This window comes from Monodelphis domestica, chromosome 2 (assembly GCF_027887165.1).
Source record: "Monodelphis domestica isolate mMonDom1 chromosome 2, mMonDom1.pri, whole genome shotgun sequence".
Taxonomy (NCBI): Eukaryota; Metazoa; Chordata; class Mammalia; order Didelphimorphia; family Didelphidae; genus Monodelphis; species Monodelphis domestica.
In genome coordinates this window covers 362930768-362952710 of record NC_077228.1, presented here as the reverse complement: position 1 = coordinate 362952710, position 21943 = coordinate 362930768, and the positions used below count along the sequence as shown (strand labels likewise).

The following is a 21943-nucleotide window of genomic DNA, read 5'->3' as shown; positions in this document are numbered from 1 at the left end:
ACACAAAGTTAAATCTTAAACAAAACAATTAGCAAAATGCAATAGAATACAGAGATTTTTATAAAACATTGGAGTCTTAAATGCCTTAAAAATATAACCTCCAGTCTCCTTGTTTCAGTTCCTTGGATTTTTATCCATTTAGATGCCTATTGTCAGAAGACAGATTGGTAATGCTTAAGCAATGGGGTTTAAACGACCCATCCAGGGCCACATAGCTGGGAAGTATCTGAGGCCAGATTTCAACTGAAGACCTCCTGTCTCTAGGCCTGGCTCTCAGTGCCCTGAGATACCCAGCTTCCCCTCCACAGTTAGCTAAAGAGTTGCAGAGAGCTGAAATTTTTTCCTGAATCTTTTGTGAAGTAAATGAAAGAACCAATATAGTTAAAAGATATCCTTTTAAATACCCCATGCTTGTAAGTTACTGTTTGGAAAAGCCTCTACCTTCTTTCCCTTTCTTTCTCCCCTCCTGTGATCCCCTGCCCCTAGTCCACATGGAAGCTAATCATAGCCTAAGGGAAAATTACCCCCGATCTTTACCAGCTGATAGAAATGAGTCCTGGGTCTGGGGCAATGAGTCAGAATTGCTGGGCAAAGCAGTTCATCTGGGTTGGGTTTGCAGGCAGCAGGCGGGCAGGCCAGGGATGGGAGATTGCTGGGGCACAGAAACAGTCTGCTCCAAGGCTAAAGTTTTATGGGGTGGGCTAGGGGCAAACAGCAAACAGATCTGGAGCAGAGGCAGGAACTCAGGCAGGCAGGACCAGGAGCTGGGAACCTGTGAGCTATCTATTGGCTGGAACGACCAGCTTTGTGAGGGTAAAAAACTTGGCCAGAGAAACGTGGCTTAAAAAAAAAATTCTAGGCAGTAGCTATAAAAAACTGAACTTAGTAACAATAGATCAGACGATTGAGGGTGTTTCATTTTCCCAAAGTGGTTATGCCAAACTGTAGCATTTTAAATTACTTTTTTTCTGCTAGAAATATTATAGTTTTATGAGGTTTATTTAAGATTAAGAATTAAAGAAAACACAAAAATAAGAAAGCATGTGTCTAGGCCCAGAGAGCCCATTCACAACCACTCACATCTTGCCTGCTAGGGTGCAGAGCCACATGCTCTCTGAAGTGGAAGTAGGAAGAGAGACCCAGTAGGCTTTATAGCCAGTTTAAATAGAAATTTTGATCCTGCTCAGGTGGGAACTCAATGAGATTAGAGGGCATCTCGAGAACTAGAGCAAGGACTTCTGGGGATTGAAGTCTGGGGTTCAGATCTCCATTTTTACAGAGCCCCATCCCAGGCAGTGCTACAGCCTTCGCTATCCCAGACAGTGGTATACAGATTTCTTCACAGCTTTTTTCATAGTCCAGCCCTCCAATGGTCTGAGGGACAGTGATCTGTCCCCCTGTGTAAAAAGTTTGGGGATCCCTGACTTAGAGGAATGATGAAATTTAAAACTATGATTTTCTACCCTTTCTAATAAACTTTATAATATATATATGTATATATATGTAGAACTATTAATGAAATTCTTACAGTCTCCATGCATTTACACTGACTTTTCCTCATATCTTGGTTTCTCTCCCTCTTCATTTCCATCTTCTGGCTTTCTTGGCTTCCTTCAAGTCCCAGCTAAAATTCTACCTTCATCTGGAAGAAGTCTTTCCAATCCCCATTAATGCTAATACATTATTTTTGTGATTGTCTCCATTTTATCCAATAAATATTTTGGTTGTACATAGCTATTTACATATTAGAATATTTGCTCCACTAGACTGTGCATTCCCTGAGTTCAAGGACTATTTGTTTTTGTTTGTTTGCTTTTTGTGCCTGTCTTCATATCCCCAGAGATTATGACAGTACCAGGAACATAGTAAGTCCTTAAATTATTGTTGATTTGATTTAACTTCTGAATTCTTAGTACTTGCTAGAAGATCACACATAAAATAATTTCATAGCTTTATCCCACAGGATAGGAGGGGGATGAGGAATGAAGATCTCTCTAAACCCTAGACTATCTATCTTTGGCACCCTGAGGCTCAGGACCTCTTCTAAATCTTCTCAGGATTTCATATGAATATTGTAAAATGGAGATTTGAACCCTAGACTTCAATCTCCAGAAGTCCTTGGTATTTCCCAGAATTCCCTAAAACCTCACCTGTCTCCACCTAGGCAAGATCACAATTAGTATTTAACTGGCTCTCTGCCTCCTAAGCTCTCTCTGCTTGGCCATTGCAATGATGTAGTAAGTAAGCTTTGAAAGGGCTAATCAGCCCTAGGCATGTGATTATTATTTTATATCCTTTATTTCTAATAATCCTTAATAAACCTCACAAAATATAATATTTTATTATTAGAGATATAATTTAAATTTTACAGTTTTGGCAACCACAAGATTGGATGAGAACTTCTCAATTTTTTTTAAGATAGACTAGATAATTTTTTAAGCCACATTTCTCTGGCCAAGGCTTTTCACTTACCTTCACAAAGCTGTTTCTGATTCAGCTCCTTTCTGTCATCTGCTCCAGACCTGCTTGACCCAGATCGCTCACCTGGTCCCGACCCTGCTCACCCAGCTCCTGCTCCTGCTCCTGCTCCTGCTCCTGCTCCTACTCCTGGCCTCCAGCCATCTCACTCACCAGCCCCAGCCCCAGCAACTCAGACCTAGATCACTCATCACCCCAGGCCTAGCCCCAGGACCCAGGCTGCTAGTAGCTGCCCCTTGTGTCTTTGGAAGCAAAAACCAGCTGGTAAAAATGGAGGTGATTTTTCCTTAGGCTACAATTAGCCACCACGTGGCAGGGGACCTGGAGGGCGCGGGGGGGGGGGGGGGGGGGGAGAGGAGAATGAAGAGACTTTTCCAAACAGAAAGTTGATTACAAACATGGCATATTTCAACAGATATCTTTTGAGTGCACTGATTCTGTTATTTATCTCACCTGAGATTCAGGGGAGAAATTCATCTCTGTGCAACTCTTTGGCCAAATTTGAGATTCCTAAAACCCACCCTCACTATGGGGGGCAGCTCAGTGGCTCAGTGGATTGAGAGTCAGGCCTAGAGACAGGAGGTTCTGGGTTCTAATTTGGCCTCAGGCACTTCCTAGCTGTGAAACCCTGGGCAAGTCACTTGAACCCCATTGTCTACCCCTTACCAATCTTCTGCCTTGGAACTATTTCCATAGTTCTGACAAACAGTACCTCAACAGATAAAAACAAAACAAACAAACAAACAAAACCAAGGAACTTTAAAGAGACTGAAGGTTATATTTTTAAGACTTTTCAGACTCTAATGTTTTATAAATATCTCTGTATTTTATTGCATTTTGCTGATTATTTTGTTTAAGATTTAATTTTGTTCGTTTTAAGTTCATATATTAATGTATTCAATACTATTCTGTTACATTGAATCATTTTAATGTACTGGGTTTTAACTACTGTTATATTCTATTGCTTTTCTCCTATAACTATACTGAACAAATATTATTGAATAAGCCTACATAAAAAGAGCCCTTTTTCTGTTTTGAATTTGTAAATTGTCACCTAATGGATGGATGGACTTCATCAGAACTGGTTACAATTGTATTACAACCTTTGAAAAATTTAATAAGTTTTAGCTAAATATCTCAAATTTATTTTAAGAAATCTTTAGACATTTTTAGATTTTTTTCCCCAACAACTCTGGTCATTTTGCCTGCCTCTAACAGGAGGTAAGGTCCATTTTAGTACCTGAAGTGAAATACAATTATAATCTCCCTCCCACATTTATAAAAATGTGAATGTATAGGACATCAGTCTCATACCAAAGGAGCTGGGAAATTAATCCCAGGGCATGGTACCCCTTGATGGCTCCCAAAAGAGGAGCACCTCTCATTTATAACTCTTCAGCTCACTTTATTTCCACCAGAACAATCTAGATTTCTTGATGATGTTCTAGACCAAAATAAGTTTTGCTTTGTTTAAAAATATGTTTGTAAAGATTTGCTACATCTGTAAAAATTATAACAAATATCCATCAGTTCATAGGCTTTTTAAAATGCCATACAGCAACTTATGTAAAATATGATAGTGGGTTTGTTTACTATTGTCATTGATTGGGCTACTGAAAAATTTGGGGATTTTGAACTACTGTTCTTTATCAAAAACTGTTACTTTGTAAAAATCATTTGTTTGAATCAAAACAACTCTGAGGTATCACCTCACACCTAGCAGATTGGCTAACATAACAGCAAAGGAAAGTAATGAATGCTGGAGGGGATGTGGCAAAATAGGGACATTAATTCATTGCTGGTGGAGCTGTGAACTGATCCAACCATTCTGGAGGGCAATTTGGAACTATGCCCAAAGGGTGCTAAAAGAATATCTACCCTTTGACCCAGCCATAGCACTGCTGGGTCTGTACCCCAAAGAGATAATGGACACAAAGACTTGTACAAAAATATTCATAGCTGCGCTCTTTGTGGTGGCCCAAAACTGGAAAATGAGGGGATGCCCATCAATTGGGGAATGGCTGAACAAACTGTGGTATATGTTGGTGATGGAGTACTATTGTGCTAAAAGGAATAATAAAGTGGAGAAGTTCCATGGAGACTGGAACAATCTCCAGGAAGTGATGCAGAGCGAGAGGAGCAGAACCAGGAGAACATTGTACACAGAGACAAACACACTGTGGTATCATCGAACGTAATGGACTTCTCCATTAGTGGTGGTGTAATGTCCCTGAACAACTTGCAGGGACCCAGGAGAAAAAAACACCATTCATAAGCAAAGGATAAACTATGGGAGTGGAAACACCGAGAAAAAGCAACTGCCTGAATACAGAGGTTGAGGGGACATGACAGAGGATAGACTCTAAATGAACACTCTAATGCAAATACTATCAACAAAGCAATGGGTTCAAATCAAGAAAACATCTAATGCCCAGTGGACTTACGCGTCGGCTATGGGGGGTGGGGGGGGGGGAGGAAAAGAAAATGATCTATGTCTTTAACGAATAATGCTTGGAAATGATCAAATAAAATATATTTTAAAAAAAAATCATTTGTTTGTACTCACAGTGGATCATGGCTAGGTATAAAGAGGAAATGGATCTCATTTTTGGTGAGAAACCTTGTATTCTATATTTCCTTAGCTGACACAGTGTGTTAATGATTATAAGCTATATTTTTTTTTATTTTAAAACTCTTTTATTATGTTTTGCTTGCATGTACAATAAACTATTTCAGTTTTTATTTTTTCTCCTTTTGTATTTGAAGCACATGTCACCAGTATTAAGATGTTATTTACCTTTTTTGATTTTGCAATAATATAAGTTTAAAATATATTTGATATAATGTCAATACATACCCCCAAAGCTTGAGACTATAAAAAATGATGCCATTAATTCTTTGAAAGGAAAATGTATGGGACTTTGCTTAATGATTCTGTATAATTCCAGGACAAGACAATACAAAAAGAGCCATTATAAAGGGCCAAATAAGCACAAATCTAAACTGCATAGTTCCAATCAAGCACAAGGTCAGAGACCAACCAATCCCAGTGGGATTGATGAAAATTCTAAGCCAATACAAAGGATTTGAACCTAGTGTGAGACTCGAGGTTGCGACGCTTAAGATACGTTAAAAAGTAGGCCTTCCTTGTATCCACGCTCTTCGTGAAAATGCTTATAGACAAGTATCTCAAATTTGGCTCCTACCTGGCTCCTAAAAACTAGTCCATATTCTGTCTTTCATAATGTGGCAACTTTCTGTAATCCTGGCTATTGACTGGGTAAATGCTTAATTGCTTATATCATTTTAATTGGGCCCTGATTCAAGGACCTATAGATTTATTTTTCCTTATTTAGAATTTTTACACATAAGACTTTAATAGTCTACATTTCATCCAGAAATTATTTTTTTATTTGGATTTTTTGGATGTTTTTTAAATTTCTCTTGCCTATTGATTCATATACCTCATAACTCAGCCATGCATCCCTAAATGATCTCTGTGTTTTTCAAATACCTTCTTTAGGGGGAAATGTAAAAATTATTATTATTATTATTTTAAATTGCAAAGTTTAAATTCCTTGAGAAAGAAATTTTAGGTTAAGAAACATGCTACCTCTCCGAATCCAGAAACTGAACAGTTTGGAGAAGACACCATGAAGATGCCTCCACAGACCAAAAGCTGCATGAGAAGATCAAGAATGAACTTTGGGTGTGGTTGATTGAACATTTATTTGTATGTAAACTCTTATGCCAAAGGGGACTGCCCCCTAACTAGCTTTTTGTCAGTGCAACTAGCAATTATTGGTTTTGTTCTCTTTTCCTCTTATCCTCAAATTATTGCAATTTCAAAGTTGGTATATTTACAAGACCCATCGGAGAGACTAGTTTTCCTCGGCTCTCAGGGAGGATTGTAAAATGAAGACTTGAACGCTAGACTTCAATCCCCAGAAGTCCTTGGTATTTCCCAGAATTCCCTATAATCTCACCTGAGTCTCCACCTGAGTGAGATCACAATTAGTATTTAACTGGCTCTCTGCCTCCCAAGCTCTCTCTGCTTGGCCATTGCAATGATGTAGTAAGTAAGGTTCAAATGGGCTAATCAGCCCTAGGCACGTGGTTACTATTTTGTATCCTTGATTTCTAATAATCCTTAATAAACCTCACAGAACATAATATTCTATTATTATAGATGTAATTTAATTTTTATAATAGAAGACCCCTTGGTTGAAAGCCTTTTAGTTCATCTAGCTCCTTGAGACTCTAGATCTCTAGACACCTTCCTCTTTGGTCTTCATCTACCCAACTGAGGTATATCCCCTGGCTTCAATTGGTAGTCTGGATATGAGAGGTCTAGGTAAATCAGATTTATATCATTCCTCCTCCCCTTTTCCTTCATTATCTTACTTTCTGAAACCTGGAAGCACTGGAACTAAGCTGATCAGGACAGTAAGTATAGACAGGCTTTGTGTTTGAGAATAAGAGGCTAACATGATTATTCCAGGTTGTGTGTTGTCATTTTTCATTATATAAACTCTACCCATCAATTTATAAAATAGAGCAATATGCAATGTCTCTTCAATATTTGTTAAAATTTACTTCCTTAATAGACTAATTATACTGAAATTAAAGTTATTTTTTAGAATTTTAAATTTTATCTTTCCAGTTTTCCAATTGACAAAATAATTTTTTCTCCTTCCCACCACTGAACAAAATATGCATAATCAATCAAAACAAATTCTAAGATTGGCAATGTGCCAAATATAAATGTCTCTTTCCAAGAGTCCATCACATTTTTGTCAGGAGGTGCATAGTTCCTTCATTATAAGTCCTCTGAAATCATGGTTGGTCGTTGCATTAATCAGAGTTATTTTGACTTTCAAAGTTGTATGTCTTTATAATGTTGCTATTATATACTATAAAAATTAAATTTATATCTCTAATAATAAAATATTATATTTTATGAGGTTTATTAAGGATCATTAGAAATCAAAGAATAAAGAGGATACAAAATAAAAACCATGTGCCCATGGCTAATTAGCCATTTCAGCCATCCCCACCTTACCACCATACTTGCTGAATCATTGCAAAGGAAGAGAATATGGGAGGCCTTACTGCCAGTTAAATGCCAATTGTGATCTCGCCAACGTGGAGATGCAGGAGAGATTATAGGGAATTCTGAGAAATACAAAGGACTTCTGGAGAATGAAGTCTAGTGTTCAAAATCTCCATTTATACATCCCCCCCTGAGACCCACAGAAGACTACTAGTCTCTCCAGTAGGTCTTGTAAACATACCAGCTCTGAAATTACAATTATTTGAGGATAAGAGGAATAGAGAACAAAACCAAAGACTGCTAGGCACATTAACAAAAAGCCAGTTTGGGGGCAGTCCCCTTTGGCATAAGAGTATACATATAAAACAAATGCATTCAACCCCACACAGTTCAAATCACCACATCCCAAAGTTCACTCTGGATCTTCATGGTGTCTTCTCCAAACAGTTCACTTTCTGGATTCAGAGAGGTAGCATGTTTCTTAACCTAAAATTACTCTCTCAAGGAATTTAAACTTAGCGATTTAAAATAATAATAATTATACATACCCTACCCTGAAGAAGTGTGATGAAAAAACACAGGGATCATTTAGGGATGCATGGCTGAGTTATGAGATATATAAATCAATTGGCAAGAGAAATCAAAAACATCAAAAAAATTCAAATAAAAAAAGATAATTTCTGGATGAAATATAGATTATCAAAGTATTATGTGTAAAAATTCTAAGTAAAGGAAAAATAAATCTATAACAGGTCCTTGAATCAGGGCCCAATTAAAATGATATAAGCAATTAAGCATTTAACCAATCAGTAGCCAGGACTACAGAAAGTTGTCACATTATGAAAGACAGAATATGGACTAGTTTTTAGGAGCCAGGTAGGAGCCAAATTTGAGATACTTGGTAGAATGTGGAACAATGAAGATCTGCCTTTAACATATGTTAAATAGCCACAACCTTGAACCCCAAACATATTCAAGTCCTCTTGTCATGGCTCAAAATTTTCATCACCCCATCAAGATTGGTTGGTCTCTTTGACCTTGTGCTTGATTAGCACTATGCAGTTTAGCTTTGTGCTTCTTTGGCACTGTGCAATGGCTCTTTTTGTATTCTCTTGTCCTGGAACCAGACAGAATCATTAAGCAAAGCCCCATAATTTTTTAAACAATTAATGGCATCATTTTTTATAGTCTAAAGCTTTTGGGGTATGCATTGACATTATAGCAAATATATTTTAAAAGTATATTACTGCAAAATCAAAAAAGTCGAAGAAAATCTTCTTAATTCTGGTGACATTTGCTTCAAATATAAAAGTGAGAGAAAAAACTGAAATAGTATATTGCATATGCAAAAAAATAATTATAAAAGTTGTAAAAATAAAAAATATAGCTTATAATCATTGACACACTGTGTCAGCTAAGGAAATGAAGAATACAAAGGTTTCTCACCAAAAATGAGATCCATTTCCTCTTCATACCTGGCCATGATCCACTGTGAATACAAGCAAATGATTTTCACAAAGTAACAGTTTTTTTTTTTTTTATAAAGAACAGTAGTACAACAGGGATTGCACATTCAAAAGGCATCAAAATCACCAAAGTTATAATAGCCCATTTAATAACAATAGCAAACAAACCCACTATCATATTTTACATGAATCTGCTGTATGATATTTAAAGAAAAATGGATACTTATCACAAGTTTTTCAGGTGTAGCAATGTTTCTATCATTGGCTGAGATATTTTTTAAAAATCTATTACTGCCATCATTACAAAAATGTGGCAGAGACATCTAGGGGGGAAAAATCTCTGCACTGTTGTTGTTGGGTCTAAAAATGTCACCAAGTATCTAGAGATCATTCTGGTGAAAGGGTAAAATGAGATGAAGAGTTATAAATGAGAGATGTTCCCTTTTTTGGGAGCCATCCAGGGGTACCTTGCCCTGGGATCAACTTCCCAGGTCCTTTGGTATGAGACTGTAATGTCCCATTGGGAGGTGGGGATTTTAATTGTACTTCACTTTAGCTACTAAAATGGACCTTACCTCTTGTTAGTGGCAGGCAAAATGATCAGTTGTTGAAAAAAATCTAAAAATCACATCTAAAAGCCCCTTAAAATTAATTTGAGGTATTTTGCTCATTAAAGTTTCCAAAGGTTGTTATACAATTGTAACCAGTTTTTTATAAAGTCCATCCATCCTCTATGTGACCAGTTACAAAGCCAAAATGGAAAAAAAAACCTGCATTTTATATTCAATAATGTTTGTTCAGGATAGCTATAGGGGAAAAGCAACAGAATAGAACAGTAGTTAAAACCTAGTACATTAAAATGATTCAGTGTTCCAGAATAGTATTGAATACATTAATATAGGAACTTAAAACCAACAAAATTAAATCTTAAACAAAACAATCAGCAAAATGCAAAAAAATACAGAGACTTTTATAAAACATTGGAATCTGAAAAGTCTTAAAAATATAACCTCCAGTCTCTTTAAAGTTCGGGGGTTTTTGTTTGTTTGTTTTTATCCGTTGAGATTCCTTTTGTCAGTACTGTGGTATCTCCCATAGCGAGGGAGAACATAGGTTTTAGGAATCTCAAATGGGGCAGGCCCAAATGGCAAAGAGTTGCAGGGAGATAAATTTCTCCCCTGAATCTCAGGTAAGATAAGTAAAAGGATCAGTGCACTCAAAAAACATCCTTTGAAATAGGCAATACACTGCTCTCTCATAGAATACACCATGCTTGTAATCAACTTCCTGTTTCGAAAAATCTCTTCCTTCTCCTCGTTCCTCCCCCCTGAGGTCCCCAGCCATGTGGAGGCTAATTGTAGCCTAAGGAAAGAACACCCCATTTTTTACCAGTTGGTTTGTGGTTCTGAAGACACAGGGGCAGCTACCAGCAGCCTGGGTCCTCGGGCTGGGCCTGGGGTTGGATTAGAGATCTAGGCCCTCCGCTGGAGATCAAGAGTAGAGTTTCTAGGGCCTGAGGCTTGGGCTGGGGCTTCTAGGTGAGAGATCTCGGTCAAAAAGTTCAGGAGTGAATGGCTGGAGGCAGGAGCAGGCAGCAGGAGCAAGCTGAATCAGGAGAAGTGGCTTTGTGAGGGTGGGTGGGTGGGTGGGGTAGGTGAAAAGCCTTGGCAGGAGAAATATGGCTTTAAAAAAATTATCTAGGCTATCTTAAATTTTTTTGAGAGTAATTCTCTTCTGGTCACCAAAAACTGTAAAAATTAAATTATATCTCTAATAATAAAAATATTATATTTTATGCAGTTTATTAGGATCATTAGAAATCAAGGAATACAAAATAAAAACCATGTGCCCATGGCTGAATAGCCATTTAAGCCATCTCCACCTTACCATCATACTTGCTGCATCATTACAAAGGAAGAGAACGTGGGAGACATTACTGCCAATTAAATACCAATCATGATCTTGCCAATGTGGAGATGCAGGAGACATTATAGGGAATTCTGAGAAATACCAAGTACTTTTGGGGAATGAAGTCTAGTGTTCAAAATCTCCATTTATACAATACATTGTTCTCCTGGTTCTTCTCACATCACTGTCCAACAATTTGTACAAATCTTCACAAGTATCTCCAAAACCATGCCCTTCCTCATTTCTTCTGGCACAACAGTATTCCATTATGTTCATGTGCAATAATCTGTTACCATTCTCCAAGTCATGGCTATCTCTTTTAGTTTCCAGTTCTTTCTTACTACAAAAAGAGCACACACATTGGCTTTGCATCACTCTATTTATAAGAGACATATTACTTCAAGCCAGTAAGATACAACCATAATCTCACTCACTAAATCTAGACTTACTACTATTAGGAGTAAAGCAGAATACAGTCTTCTTGACCAAATGTTCAAAGACCTGATGTGGTTAAAAATGGTAGGCTCAAGTTTATGGATTTATCCTTCTTAGGAGAACTCTAACATTGTAAGGAATAATTGGAAGAAAAGAGATAAAGATGCCCTGTATTTTTGTATGAATTTTTCTGCAAAATCTAAAATCTGAGCTTTTCTATAGGCTTCTCCATCTTAGCAAGAGTATCTCTGTTACTCAGATCATACCGATAAGCTTCATTTCATAATAGAAAATGCCTTTATATAGTTGAATCTTTAATAATTCCACTCTCTCTGAAAAACAGCATAGCCCTACATAATCTGGAATCAATAACATTCATTTATTTTTATCAGTTGTATTATAATTTTCTTTCTTAAACTTAGCCAGAAAAAAAGACCTCACCTGGTCCTATGAAATAGAAGACAAAACATTCTTTGCTTATTCCAAACAGCCATATTAGAACAATTATAGTAGGAAGAGATTCTCCTCAACCAAATTACCAAAACAATTGCAAAGATTCTGTCAGTAACCCTTGAAAGATTATAGAGAATTAGATAAGTGTCACAATGTTAGCAAAAGGCAAAAACCTGGATTTTTAAAAAAAGAAAGAAAATGGAGTCTGAAAACCATGGAGAAGCTAATTTTGATTACTGACAAAATTCTAGGATACATTAATGGGATGGGGTTAGTTAACATCTAAGGGGGGAATGGAAGTAGTAATTGTAAATAATGTTATTTTGCATGGCTTCATTAATGCATGGCACATAGTGGACCTTAATAAATGTTTATCATTTATTAGAATCATACTATATACTTTTTTGGCAAGTTTACTAGACTGCTACCAGGGGAATGTAGATGATAGAGTTCCCTGAGATTTAGGAAGGAATTGGACAAATTATTTCCTACATAAATATATTCCAGATAATTATATAGACTAATGGATTCAGATGTGTTTAAATATTGGGACCCAAATGTCTAGTGAGTTCATTCAGTCATTCAAATTACACACAATTATAAGCACCAATCCCATGCCAAGTGCTCTGCTAGTTCTATAAATGTCAAGACAAAGTCAATCAATTGATAAACATTTATTAAGGTCCACTTTGGACCAACCATAGTGCTGAGAGATGGGGATATAAAAAGATGGCCTTGCCCTCAAGTTGCTTACAATCTAGCAAAAGAGCTTATAATCAAATGGAGGGGGAAATGAAAAAGCTTTCTTCAAGAGACCAATATTGTATCAGGAAAAATAATCAGTACATTTGTAAAGATACACAAAGGGGCAGGTAGGTGGCTAAATGGAGAGAGTGCCAAGACTGGAGTGAGGAAGACTTTTCTTCCCAAGTTCAAATCTGGCCTGAGACACTTACTAGCTGTATGATCCTGGGCAATTCATTTAACCCTGTTTCAGTTTCCTCATTTGTAAAATGAGCTGGAGAATGAAATAGCAAACTAATCCAATATCTTTGCCAAGAGAATTCCAAATGGGGATGTGAAGAGTCAGACACAAGTGAAAAATTACTGAACAAGAAAGATATACAAAATACAAGAAAAATAGTCATTAACGGTTCATTGTTAACTTGGAAGAATTTCTCCCCTGCAGGGTCCCAGGAATCTATGATCATCATTGTGTCATCTAACATTATTATCAATTATTTGAATAAAGGCACAAATATCAAGTATATTTTATTTGCAGATGATACAGAATTAAGAGTGATATTAAATACAAGAGGCAGAAGAAATAGAATCCAAGGAGATCTTAACAGATTAGAGTTTTTATCTGAATGTAGAAAAAAATTAATTTTAATAGTGAAAAATGTAGTTTTAAGCTTACATCCAAAGGATCAACATCACAAATACAAGACAGGTAAAAAAACAGTAAACAATAATGTTCCTAAAAAAGATTTAGAAAACTATACATTCATATTAAAGTAGAATGTGGGAGTTGAAAAAGAATTAATATGAATTTTACCTCCATGGAGAACAATAGATCCCAGGACTAAGGATCTTGGGACCTAAGGACTCAGTGTCTGAACTGACCTGTTCAATCACATTTGGCTTTCCAGGTTTGTAACATATTATTCCTATTCAAGCATTTTAGTATACAGTCAAATTGGCATTCTTGCTGTTACTTACATACAAAATTCCATCTTCCAACTCTTCCTTTATATAGGACTTTTCCCACACCCAGAATTTATTCCCTCTTCTCCTCCACCTCTTGGAACCTAATTTCATTGAAAGTTCAGCTTAAGCAAGATCTACATAAGGCCTTTCCCGATTTCCCAGATACTAATCTCCTTCACCCAAAATAAACACTATATTATCCCCTTTACAATTTTTCAGTATTTTCACTCCTTGCTCCCTTTCATGTTCTCTTCCCTTCCATCTTATTCTAGTAACTTTGGCTTCCTTCTTGATTCTCAAACAAGATACTCATCTCTTGTCTTTGGGCATTTTTCACTGACTATTCTCCATTCCAGAAATGATCTCCCATCCCATTTCTACCCCCTGACTTCTACCAGGTTCCAGTTAAAATTCTGTCTAAAATTCCAGGCAGCTAAGTGGTACAATGGATAGAACACAAGACCTGGAATCAGTAATATCTGAATTCAAACCTGACCTCAGACACTTATTTACTAGATATGTGAACACACATTACTTGATCTCAGACCAGATTCAAACTCAAGTCATTTAACTCCAAACATCCTTTTTACTAATGGGACCAGTTTTCCATTAGAACTGGATCATCAGTAGTAGTGTAGTCATGGTAGAGAAGATGCAGTATATTTACAGTCAGAAAAGGGTCCCCTAAGATTATCTGTTATCAAGCATTTAAGTTCTGCAAATACAAGGAGTTCACATTTTAATTAGAAAGACAACACGGGAAAAAAATTATACCTGTAAGAAATTAAATGAAATGTCTAGAAATATCAACCGTTAGCTCATTATGAAAAAGTTAGGGATATTCATGGGAAGCTGACAAAAAAGCCAAAGTAAGAAACATCAAGAAATGAGTAGGTTCAAGTAGAGGGTAATTTTTTTTGGCTCAACTCATTTTGTTCTTTCAAGAGAACAGCATTTTTCACCAAAATGTCTATAGCTGAATATTCCTTTTTTTAATAAGCTTTACTCCTTATATTTTTTACTAACATATACTTTTCATCGAATATAAACTGTAATTTAATCCTTTCACACACCAGTCCCTTCCCTCCAAAAAAAAAAAAAGTCTTTGTAACTGATTCTTTTCATTCTGTTTATAGTACAATTTTCAATGACAAAAACAAGTTTTTTGGTAATTGTATGTAAGGGGGGAGGTGGTGGTGGCAGCTAGTATAAATGCACTTTTAATCACAAAAATTGCCTGGATTTTGAAAGTAAGTGGGGCATAAATGATTTGTGAATCAAATCTCACTGTACCAAACCTGTACTGAGTGTCCCTGTTAAGACAAGATTAATGGTTGGTTGCCTTAAGAAGCTATTTTTTCTAATCTATTACAATTCGTCTAATGCCTTGTGCTGACAGTTGCAGTTTCTATAACGTTAGCCATTGTTAATTTTATTTTGGCCATCTTTTTAATAATGCTACTTGGCTCATTTTAATAAGTCCAATTCAACTTGCTCCTCTCATATGTGAATAAAAATATATCATGGGGAAAGTAAACACACTTGACCAAAAATGTCCCTCGATGTTTTGCATGCTTTCTATTCCCTTTACTTTGAAGCTGAGTAAGAACTGTAAATACAGGTTGAATTAAAACTTCATCAACTAAATTTTATAGTTCTAACGTTTGGGCAAATAATGGAGATACAAACATCTCATCTCTGAGCAGGACTATAAAATTTTTAAAAACTTTTTCTTGGGGCAGGTAAGAAGATGAACAATGAGGAAGAGTTGTTGAATGAGCCTAATAAAGAAAATCAACTTAAACTGATTGCTCTGAGCCCATGGAAAATTGGACATTTCCAGAAGAAATGTGTAAAAGGTTTTTGTTGATTTAAATGAGGAAAATGTATGACAATTGTTCTCCCTAAGCCTATCAAAGATGAACAAAATAAATAGCAAAGAAAAGACAAAGTCTGTTGTCTTGGTTTCCAAAGCTACTGTATGCCACTATCATAATATCATAATTCTAGAAACAAAATAGAGTGACTGCCATGTTCATCCATATGCAAATGGAAGGTAAGTTCTTTTTTTCACACAGTTATTTGGAGGTGATATCTGTTCTGTTCCCCTCTTCAAAGAGAGAAAGGCTTTTTAACTTTTTAAGAACTCTGTAACCTTTTCAAAATCTTTTATGAGCTCCATGTGAACACCACATACTAAGCCTTGGGGTCTAAAAATACTTCTCTTTCAGTAAGTATAATTAGTTTTTAGCATTAGCATGGCTACCTGAAATTTTAAACTTTGTTTCAAATACTGTCATTGCCTACTTTTGTTTCACCCTTCAATATTTCCAAAGATGCTGCGGTGATTTTTGTAGATGTGGGCACCCATTATACTGATACATATTTCAGCATCTTAGTAGAGGGCCTCTTGGTGGTTATGACCAAAAATATTCATCATCTAAGGCCAAGTTTTTGTGAGACTTCCTACTACTACTTAATTTGGTAGTGGGGAAATGGTCATGATTTACCTCATGAACAAAGGTTTTCTTGGTTGGTAAGACTTGCCAGAGCTTGTACTTTAATATAGAATTTGGTCAGTCAATAAACATTTATTAAGCTCTTACTATATGTCATATATTGTGCTATGTACTGAGATAACCTCTGGATCACTACCACAACAGAATGAGGCATTGGGGAAATACTGGATTAAAGATATTTTAATCTATACCTGTAGGTAAGAAATTAGTGGTGGGTAAAAAAGGATATATCTACAATATTCTACATCTAGTATTATATTAGCAACTTTGCCACTTCTCCTCATGGGACCAAGGAATCCTAAGCAACTTTTGTGGAGAATTGTTTTAAATATTTATTGGGATTAGAATGGTTTGATGGCATCATTTTAAATAGTGATAATTATGTTGCATTTTATTTACAATTTGGCAAATCAAAAGAGCAATAATCAGTGAAAAGCATGTCAAATAAAAGGGTACATAGGAAGGTAATTAGGAAGAAAGAAAAAAGGGAATAAGAAGAGAGTAAAAAAGAGACAAGGATGAAAGAGAATTTTGAAACTTGTGAAGCTTTCATTCAAAAACGAATAAGAATTAATGGACTTTTTAATGTAAATTAATATATGAATAGGTGGCATAGAGATTTGTGAAATTCTATATTCAAACCATAAGAGCACCGGACAATAAAAAGCCCAACAATAGATAAACACAATATGATAGCAGAAAGAACTTTCCTTGGTGGTGATAAATATGCAGTGCAAGAGGTTTTTTTTCAAAAGTTGTGGGACTCCTGGTTCCAGGCAAAATCCTAGTGGGACATCATATATTTGGGATATTTCTGACATAATTGGCTTGATCTGGATGTATACAACAACAATGAGACAACTAGATTAATTCCTTTTATTCAAATTGCCCTTGATTTTGTAGCCGAAAGGACCACTATGTGACCTCAGAAGCAACTGGTTTCAAATAAAGGAGTTCACCTGGCAAAGTTTAAGTGGGAGTCATTCCACTATCCAGTTTCAAACATTGGTCATTATGATATCTGGGACCAAAAAAACCTTTATTTTCCTTTTCCTATCCTGTAAAAGAAATTTTCTGTCTCCCTGCAGTATGTATTTTTATATGTACTCGTCCCCCCAATTAGAATATGGCAAAAAAGGACTGCAATTAAAGATAGTTTCAGTCTTTGTACATATATCCTTGGTGCTTAGCAAAGTACACAATCTAGAGTAGGTGCTTAACATTTGTTGATTGACAATAATAATTTCCTGCCTATTTGATTTATCATTGGTTCATAGTTGAATTTCTTTGGGATTTTATTACAGATCTCATGTGGAGGTCAGTCTTTAGACCCAAGTTGTACCTTTATTGAAATTAAAGGATAAAAGAGTAAATGAGAAAAAATGTTTACAGATCTTTTCCATGTTTATTTCTCATCCTTTTAATTTTATCTAGTACCCTGGAGAATAATTTGCTTAATTGAATTTTTTCCTATGCCTTTTGCAACTTGTTTTTCCTTAAACAGTTTCTTTACATTTTATGTGGTAATATTTTTCATAACATCCTATTCTCCTTCCCTATAATATCTTACAAATGAATTAAAAATCCAAACTGCTGATACCCTTGGCTGCCATATCCCTCTTCACAGGAAGGAAATCAATGAAGCATCTAGATTCTTTTGGGCCCTTCAATATGGTGATCATTTTACATCAACTAATCTTCCTTAGGAAAAGATAATAGTCTGTGTTAGTTTATTTTGTTTGTTTCTGTTTTAATGTCAACAGCTTATTTAAATATGTTAGGCTGGAGATGGATCTACTGTAATCCATATCTTCTCATTCTTCTTATTCTAGTTTGATATTAATTAATCTCATTGTCTAAAAAACTGGTAACCTGACTATACCCACCATTTGAGGAGGAAGTTCAGAGAAAGTGTCAAGCAACATGTAGCATTTATGCTTGGCCATAATAGTCAAGGAAAATTACAACAGAAGAGAGTTGGGATAAGTAGACTTCAGCAAAGCAACAATACTTTGAGTAGTGGCACAGGGATGGAAAAGTACAAGGTAAGTTCCAGTAATAAGAAGCAGATTTCTAAACGAGCACAGAAATAATATAATAATAACTATGCTCTGATTGTCTTTGTTCTTTAATTGTTACATATCTTATCAACCCCCAGTAGATTATAATTCCCTTACAAAAAGAGGCTGTCATTTAGTTAATAATAATGTCATGTTATTATTAAGAATAATAAGGTTTTTTTTTTCATTTTCAAAGCATTTGGATAAATAGCATTTCATTTGATCCTGAATAAATATGTTCAGTCAATTATGCTATAATGTTAGTTTTGAGAATGGGACTTTATTCCAATACAGTTGATATTTTAGATAACAATTTCAGCATACTTCAATTTTTCACACTTACTTATGTGTGAGTTCATCAAGGAGAAACAGACAGCTACACCTAACCAAAAAACACACACACACACACACACACACAAAACACACGTTCTCATAGTTAAAGCATTCACCAGCTACTTCTGTTCACTTTTGTTTAACATCTCTTTATAATAACTCACAAGGTCTGCCAGGCCCACTTCCACAAACCACCTCAAGATCTTTTCAAGCCAGGTGGTATCATTTATTGTGTATCTTCTGGGACAACAGAAGCTGTAGGCAGAGGAGAGCTGATCTATCCCCACAGTCAAGACTGCCCTCTCCCCCTTAGCTATCAACTTCACCAACTTGAAACTGGGATACTAGCACAAATGGAGCCACAGTCTAACTGTGAACATTATAGTGTTTATGTATTGCTTAACTATTTAACCTATAAAAAATCATGCCATTTTTTATTAGGTTCCAATTTTTTAAATATACATCACTGTTATTTTTAAGTTTTATATCCATACCCCCATTTTCCCATAAGTCTTGTGATTTTTTAAATTACTAGTTTTTGTGTAATATGGTGATTTGTAGAAACGCATATGTCCAGTGATAGCAGAACTGACAGTACTGATATCCACACTTCAGATACTCACTGTACATTCACCCATCTGCTACTTCTTCCCTACGATAGTACAGAAAATTTTGTTTCCCTTTTCCAAAGCTAAGTTCTCCACCTATGTTATCTATTCTATCCCCTTTCTTTTTATTCTTTAAGTTCTCTCACATTCCTTCCTTTCTGTTTTGACTATAACCGCCCTCTATCAGGCCATTCCACAAGTTGTTGGCTGATTAATCTTCCTAAAGGAAAGGTCTAATCAACTAGTCCCTAATTCCAAAAACCTCAGAGACTTCGTTTAATTATATAACAAACTGCAAACTTTTAGCCTAGAATTCAGTACTCTTCATGGTCTAACTCCAGCCCAAGTTACCAGCTTTCTTTCATGCTAGTCTCCTTTGCAAAGACTTGCTAAAAGGAATAGAAAGTTAGAGACATAAAAAAACATAAGGTGGGATAGTTGGTTTGAGTGCCTGTAAAGAGCAATGGAATGAATAGCTCTAATGGAATCCATCACCTAGCATTTTTCAAGATCCTGTTTTGAATTGACCTCTGATCAAGATTGGTCAATTATTTTGTGTGTTGGTGTCTCTGAATCACTACCTCTTAACAATCCTGATCATTTGCCATTTTCCAGAATACACTGGGTGTATTTTCGTCTAAACCTATAATGCCTTTCTCCAACTATTGAAATCCTAGTCACCCCCTTCAAAACCCAGCTTAAATATTATCTTCCCCATGGCACTTTCCTGACTTCTTCAACCTGAAGTGATTTCTTTCTCTGAATTTTCATGGTTCTTTATTTATTCCTATTTTTTCTTCTATACTTACTGAATGCTCCCTTTTACTGAGCTCAAATCTGACCCAAGACATTTACTAGCTGTGTGACCTTGGTAAAATCATTTAACCTTATTTGCCTTCATTTCCTCATCTCTAAAATGAGCTGAGAAGGAAATGGCAAACCACTCTAGTATCTTTGCCAAGAAAATCCCAAATGGGGTCACAAATAATAGAACACAACTGATCAACAACAATAATAGAAAGTCCATAGATACCTTCAATAAGTTTAAGTCAGGGAGACAAGATGAACTATAGCCTTACATAATGAATAAACTGATAGATGGAATTGCTCTTGTATCCTTGGTAACTGTTGAGTGATTATAGAAAATGAGAAATACAAAATGGGACTGGAGGACAATAAATATTTCCTTAATTTTCAAAAAGTAGAAGAAAATGAAGTCTGTAAATTCCAGCAAATCGTACTGGCCTACATTCTTGATAAATTTCTAGAACATGTTATTTAGTAAAAGGTGAAATATGTATTCAAAATCAAGAGAAACATAAATAACTCTAAACTGCAATCAGAGAAAGCAGAAAAGAAAACAATGATCACAAAAGCAGCTTGAACAGGAACAGGTCATATTAGATTAATCTTATTTTTATTTTTGACACTATTACTTGCCTGGTTGGTTCCAGGAATATTGTAGATATAGTTTTAATCTTAGCAAAGTAAATAATAGAGTCTTTCATGCTGTCCTTTTGGACCAGAGAGGGAGAGAAATGTGGACTAGAAAAAATGTAGATGAGTGGATTTTGAGTTGGTTGAATTTTCAGTCCCAGAGAATAGTCATTGATATTTCAATATTAACCTGGGAGGGAACCTCTAGTAGAGTATACCAGAAAAATAAACTCAACTTTATATTATTTATTGTTTTTGTCACTGACTTGGAAAAAATAGATGGTATGCTTACCAGATTTGCAGACTATGTAACTGAGGGAGCAGAATGAGGACCTTGGAGTTCCTAGGTTCTAGAAGGTTCTTCCTCTGGTTACTGAACCTTCCTAGTCTCTGTACTTTATCCAAAGCAGAGAAGGAAAAACCTCAGCATTTAAATTCCTTCTACCCTTGAACTTCTACCTTAAACTTGCCTAGACCAATTTAAAGATAAAGTATTTCAGAGGAACTTTCAAATCCTATTCCTACTATTTTATATTTCTGAGATTAGGCCAGTCAGTCATCCTCTCTGGGCCTCAACTTTCTTATCTGTAAAATGAGAGGTTTTAGCTACAGGACCCCTAAAAATTCTTCTGACTCTAGCACTAGGTTTCCATATATACCAGTGAGTTTCCCATTAAGCAATCTGATTCTCACAAGGGTAGTTGGAATGGGAAAAGGGTGGATTTGAAAAGTGAGGAGAAGAATTAATAAAGAATGAATTTAAATGCGAAGTTATAAATTATCAAGGAGAATACTAGAGATTTTTTTCTGAAGACCTCTTATCTGAGAGGCCTTTTCCTTTCCTAATCATAGAAATATATAAATAATGAGTTTTGCCAGAGTTCTGCATCCCCACGAGTTGCTTAACAGATATTGGCCCATGTGCACAATGAGTATGTCTAAACTTAAGTCATTACACCCTAATGGTTTTGGAATGCTGCCATTCCTTTTGATGTGGGGTAGGATCTAGAGTGAGGAAAGGAAAGAGTAGGATTTTAATGTCAGGACGACATTTGACAGTTACTGTACAACAGCACAGGTTGGGAGAGGACTGGAATTAGTAGGATGCAACAGTGACATCTAGCGTGGGTGAGAAATGCTAGTGTGGTCATGGCTTCTTCTGTTCCAGAGGCTGAGGAAATATTTGCCAAGTTTTGTAAGTTAGTCATGTAACAAACAGAAGGATCAAAAGTGACCCAAGAAATGGGGCATAACAAAGAAAGGTTTTTTCTTTGGTTTGTCTCCCAAATCTATGCTTTCTCTTACCTTCTTTTGCATCCTGTGTTATAGAAACCAATTCTATTTTCCCCTGTCATTTTTTTCTCTGTTACTTAAAGCAATAGCCCCTTTCCATGCCTCTTTAAAGAGTTATCCAGGAGGCAAGTAGGTGGCTCACTGGATAGAGAGCCAGGTCTGGAGATGGTAGTCCTGGGTTCAAATCAGG

General features: G+C 36.0%; 1 long non-coding RNA gene across 1 annotated transcript in view; it reads left to right on the top strand.

Annotated features, from left to right (window-relative positions):
* LOC107651463 (uncharacterized) overlaps positions 1-15454 on the top strand; it is a 60233-nt gene extending 44779 nt beyond the window's left edge. The window contains exon 3 of the long non-coding RNA XR_001628402.2: positions 15246-15454. This is a non-coding gene — a long non-coding RNA (uncharacterized LOC107651463). The remainder of the gene's footprint in view (positions 1-15245) is intronic.
* The last annotated feature ends 6489 nt before the right edge of the window (positions 15455-21943 follow it).